Here is a 5911-nt window from a genome sequence, read left to right as displayed (position 1 = left end):
GAGAGTCACAGGTCCCTGATTCCTCTAGCTCACCCCAGATATCTCCATTTCAGACAGTTCCCCTTTCCTAATCAATGCATTCACTTTAGGGTGTGCACGGAATCTGCCTGCAGCCAGTCTGCAAAGCACATGATTATTTTCCTGCAGCCACCTTGGATTGCCAGCCCCAGGCAGAGGAGGCCTCACCAGAGTTACAAATTGTCATACTGCTCGTCATGTGCTTGTCCCTCCCTGGAAGTATCTTCCTGGGGTTGCCAAGTGTAGACAATGTGCTCCAATATTTTGCCATGTTCCTACTGAATCCTCTGAAGCTGCAACCACGGGGCAGAGATAGGGGAGGTTGTTCTAAAAGACACCATACAGTCATTTCCGCAGCTGCTTCAGTCGTCACCTAACGAACAGCTCACTTCCAGACTCAGGATGGAGGGAGTCTTACTATATCCCACCCTCAACATCAACAGGGCCAGTTCCATGTTTTAGGTTCTGCCATGTGCATCACTCTACACCTTGTACCGATTTTTAAATTGGGATTCCTTTGCTTGGAAGTGACAGAAATCCAACTTGAACCAGATTAAACATAAAGAAGAATGTGTTGGGTAATAAAATCCAATAAGGGGCTGAACAACTAATTTGCAAAAACAGCAAGGATGTCTCAGGAATAACTGGAACTAGGAACTTAAATCCTAATAGAATTATCCTTATCTTTTGCTTCAACTTTTTATTTCTGCTTTCTTCACTGCAGAGCACCTTTCTTCTCTTCATGATGGAGAATATGCTTGCAGACAGTTCCTGAACTTCATATTTAATAGCCTTTCACCATTCAAAAAAGAATGACTTGGGCCAGGCATGGTGGTCCACACCTATAATCCCAGAGAACTGGGAGACCAAGGCGGGAGGATCACTTGAGCCCAGAAGTTTGAGACCAGCCTGGACAATATAGTAGAACTCTACAGAAAAAAAATCTTTATTAATTAGCTGGCTGTGGTGACACATACCTATGGTCCCAGCTACTTGGGAGCTGAGGTGGGAGGATCCCTTGAACACAGGAAGTCAAGGCTGCAATGAGCTATGATTGCACCACTGAACTTCAGCCTGTGTGACACACGAGACTCTATTTCTTAAAAAGCAAAAACAAAGAAACAAACAAAAAACAAAAGAATGACTTGTTTCTAAGTTCAAATAAGAAAAAATGGCAAGGAAAGGTTTTATTGACCCATCTTTGAAAGGGTCCACACCTGGACCAATTATGACTGAGGGAAGGATTATGTAAAAGCAATGGTCCCCGGGTAGCCATCTAGATGGATGTGACAGTTCCCAAGAGGGAAGAATGGTGCTGGATGACCACTCCATAATTGTTCATTATGGCATCCCATTGGCAGGTTCCTTCCCATGAACAATAACTTGGTGTATTAGTCTGTTCTCACACTGCTGATAAAGACATATCCGAGACTGGACAATTTATAAAGGAAAGAACCTTTTTTTTTTCTTTTGAGATGGGGTCTTACTCTGTCGCCCAGGCTGGAGTGCAGTGGCATGATCTCGGCTCACTGCAACCTCCGCCTCCTAGGTTCCAGCGATTCTCCTGCCTCAGGCTCCCGAGTAGCCGGGACTACAGGCATGGCACCTCCATGCCCGGCTAATTTGTTGTATATTTAGTAGAGACGGGGTTTCACCATGTTGGCCAGGCTGGTCTGGAACTCCTGACCTCAGGTGATCCACCCACTTCGGCCTCCCAAAGTGCTGGGATTACAGGCATGAGCCACCGCACCCGGCCAGGAAAGAGGTTTAATGTACTCACAGTTCCACATGGCTGGTGAGGCCTCACAATCATGGCGGAAGGCAAATCAGGAGCAAAGTCACGTCTCACATTTTGGCAGACAGAAGCGCTTGCGCAGGGGAACTCCCATTTATAAAACCATCAGATCTCGTGAGACTTGTTCACTACCACAAGAACAGCACAGGAAATACTCGCCCCCATGATTCAATTACCTCCCATCGGGTCCCTCCCACAACAGGTGGGAATTACGGGAGCTATAATTCAAGATGAGATTTGGGCGGGGACACAGCCAAACCATATCACCTGGATAAGCTTGTCAGAGCATAGCAAGGTTTGTAGGTTCAAACTTTGTTTTTTCTTTCCCCTTGTTAAAGGAATCAACAAGACTTCTCTGTACCATTGTCTTACACAAACAACTAAGACATTCTAAAGAGAAATCCCCCCTCTCCCCAGATAAGTTCCCATGTGCCCACCAGACTGGGAAGTCCTTAAAGAAAGCATCCCGCCAGCACGGTGGCTCACACCTGTAATCACAGCATTTTGGGAGGCAGAGGCGGGTGGATCACCTGAGGTCAGGAGTTCAAGACCAGCCTGGGCAACATGGTGAAACCCCCGTCTCTACTAAAAATACAAAAATTAGCTAGGCACGGTGGCGCGTGCCTGTAATTCCAGCTACTCGAAAGGCTGAGGCAGGAGAATCGCTTGAGCCCGGCAGGCGGAGGTTGCAGTGAGCCGAGATTGTGCTATTGCACTCCAGCCTGGGTGACAGAGCGAGACTCCATCTCAAAAAAAAAAAAAAGAAGTTTCATGACTTAATAGAAGTTATATTGGACGTCTGATCAAGCTCGGCTTCTGATCATAATTGAATAACGATGACACTGAAGACATCACTTTGGAGGGTACAAAGATGCATTTCGATGGTAGGGAGGAGCCGCTGCTCCGTGTGCTCCCCCAGAGGAAAGGAGGGCTGGCAGGAGTCCACTGGAGTAAGAAGCCACCGCAGTGGCCACACTCTGAGCCCAGGACATTCTTGCTCAGATTTCTGAGGGGAGGCTAAGATCAGTGTTTCTGTCAGAAGTGAGAATAAAGTGGTGACACCTGGGAATCCCCGGGATACCACTCTCCAAATGATCACTGGCAGAAAGAGTTCTCCAGGGCACGCGTCCTTCCTCAACCGCTTCCACTGCCTGAGCTCACAGACTAAGTTAATGTCAGAGCAGGGAAAGAAGCAGAAGATCCAGGGCAGTCCCCACTGTATCTGTCCCCAAGGATCCTTTTACCTGCCGCTCCTTCTGTGGGGAATTCCTCCTCTGACACATGCTCATTGGTTTTACTTTTACTCTTTCTATAGGATCCCTCGCTGGGCCTTGGTCTCTTCATCTGCAAAAATGAAGGCATCAGGCTGGGTAACTCTGCAGGGTCCTGATGCCTTCTGAATCTTTCAGGTAAAGGTGATGCTGTGGTGCATCGTGTCTGGGTTATATATGCAAGTTTCAGGAGTAACAGATCAGAGGGAGCCTGGCCAGAGTCTGGTATGGATCTGTCAGTGCCACAGTACTCAGTCACTTGATAAGAGGGAGAAGTGGGGAAGGAACTGCTGGGGGCCATGGATGGAGCTGTGATGGAAGGGCCACTCTTTTCGCAGAGTCAGCACTTTGGGACCAAGAGGTGGAGGAAGACATGGGCCATGCTCTACCCGGCCAGTCCCCATGGCGCAGCGCGGCTTGAGTTCTTTGACCATAAGGGGTCAAGCTCTGGGAGTGGCCGAGGGAGCTTGTGCCGCCTGGACTGCAAGGTGATCCATCTGGCGAAGTGTGTGAGTTTGGCTCCCGTGGCCGTGGAGAGCCTCCCTGAGCCCAGCGCCACTGCCTTCCGCCTGGACACTGCACAGCACTAGCACCTGCTGACTGTTGATGTGCCGTCCAGTGCAGCCTGGTTGCAGACGCTGTGCCAAAACCCCTTTCGGAAAGGCAGCTGGACTCTGGAACCTACCAATAACCCACCTGAGCTTTCTGCCCTGGAGATGCTGGAGAACTCCTTGTGCAGCCCCACCTGGGAAGGATCCCAGTTCTGGGTAACGGTGCAGAGGACTGAGGCGGTCGAGCACTGTGGCCTGCATGCCTCCTATGTGCTGAGGGTGGAGGCTGAAAGGCTGACTCTCCTGACCATGGGAGCCCAGAGTCAGGTACTGGAGCTGCTCCTGTCCTGGCCCTACACTCTGTTGCATCGCTATGGCCGGGACAAGGTCATGTTCTCTTTTGAGGCCAGCGCCGCTGCCTCTTGGGCCCTGGAAACTTCACTTACCAGACAGCACAGGGAAATGACATCTTCCAGGCAGGTGAGACTGCCATCCATCGGCAGAAGGCCCAGGGAAAGGCCAGACAGGGGCACAATGTTCTCAGAGCTGATTCCCATGAAAGGAAGATGGCAGAGGGGAAGCTCTCTTCCCCACCTGGCCCCCAAGAGCTCCTTGACAGCCCCCCAGCCCTGTATGCTGAGCCCTTAGACTCCCTATACATTGCTTCAGGCCCATCCCAGGGCTCCCTGTACTCAGACCTCTTGGACGGCACCCTTGCTCGGGCAGGAGAGGGAGTACAATGGAAGAAACCTCTCTGTTGGGACTTGTATGAGCATGAGCAGCAGCAGTTGCTGAAGGCCGGGCTGACGGACCCCAAAGAGGATCCCATCTATGATGAACCCGAGGGCCTGGCCCCAGCCCTTCCCCAGGGCCTTTATGATCTGCCTTAGGAGCCCAAAGATGCATGGGATGTCAAGCTCAGGTGAAGTAGGAGGGCTACAAGCTCCCCTACAACCCTGCCACTGATGACCATGCTGTGCCACCCACCCAGAGAACAAAGACCCTCCCTGCTTCCAAGTCCCAGGGCCCAGCCTTCCCTGAACCTAGTACTGCAACTGGCAGGAGCAGCAAAAGCCACAACTCAGCCCTGTACAGCCAGGTCCAGAAGAGGGGGGCCTCAGGGAGCTGGGACTGTGTGCTTTCTACAGTAGGGACTGACAGGACTGGGGTCAAGTCAGAGGTCTCTACCTGAGAAGGAGGACTAGGCTGAAGTGGCTGAGGAGGACCATGGGGAGGTGGCACTAAGGATCAGAGAAAATGGTTAGAACCAGCAGAAGCCAGAGGGTGGGAGGGGCCATGCCATGTGAGACCAGGGGACCAGAGGGATGGGGGAGTCAAGGGAAGGACAGTCAATCCCAGCAAGTCCTAAGAAGTGGGGCAGATGGCAGGGCTGAGGATGGGCTCTGCATCCCCCTAAAGCCATCCCTTCCCCACTTCCCCAAAGGAAGGGACAGCTGCGGGACCAGGTCTGCGGAAAGTGGTGCATGGTCAGAGTGGGTGCAGTTTGAGGGGCCTGTGTGGAGGCCTCAGAGAGATGTCGGACTGTGCCTGGATCCTTACCCCTGCATTATTCTTTGCCAGAGATATATTTTAAAATTTTTAAATTGTCATGAAAGTCAGCTTAGGTTTAAAAATAAATAAAAAAGATTTTTAATGGCACATGTATACATATGTAACTAACCTGCACATTGTGCACATGTACCCTAAAACTTAAAATAAAATAAAATAAAATAAAATAAAAATTTTTTAAAAGAGGGAGAAGGGGTTGTCGTGGTGGTGGTGGTTAAATAGCTGGTTTATTTCATGTGCCAGGCACTATTCCAACACTTTATATATTTTAATTCATCTAATCATAAAATGAACTAATTTAAGCTGGGCATGGTGGCCTGTGCCTGAAGTCCTAGCTACTGGAGAGGCTGAGGCAGGAGGATCACTTGAGCCCAGGAGTTTGAGGATGCAGTGATTGTGCCACTGCACTCCAGCCTGGGCAACAGAGAGACATCCTGTCCCTAAAAAACAAACAAAAACTAGTTTACAGATGAGAAAACTGAGGCACAGAGAGGTTGAATAACTTACCCTAAGTCACACAGCTCATCAGTGGTGGAACCAGAGTTGAAACCCAGCAACCAGGCTCCAGAATTTCTCATCATTCTTGGAAGTGAAGCTGTCCTGCTCTGCAAGGAGGCTTCACAGCAAGATTGCGGTGACAGTGTTTCATGCTAGAGCATTTTTAGCTCCCCCAGGAGTACATACATTTTGGGGGTGGAGGCCTTAGT

The 5911-nt window shown here is 50.2% G+C and overlaps 1 pseudogene; it reads left to right on the top strand.

Moving 5' to 3' along the window:
• Window positions 1–3383: 3383 nt before the first annotated feature.
• Window positions 3384–4827, top strand: LOC129008490 (docking protein 1-like; annotated as a pseudogene).
• Window positions 4828–5911: the final 1084 nt, after the last annotated feature.

The sequence above is a fragment of the Pongo pygmaeus genome, chromosome 9 (genome assembly GCF_028885625.2).
Source record: "Pongo pygmaeus isolate AG05252 chromosome 9, NHGRI_mPonPyg2-v2.0_pri, whole genome shotgun sequence".
In the NCBI taxonomy this organism is placed as follows: domain Eukaryota; kingdom Metazoa; phylum Chordata; class Mammalia; order Primates; family Hominidae; genus Pongo; species Pongo pygmaeus.
This window is presented reverse-complemented; position numbering and strand designations above follow the sequence as displayed.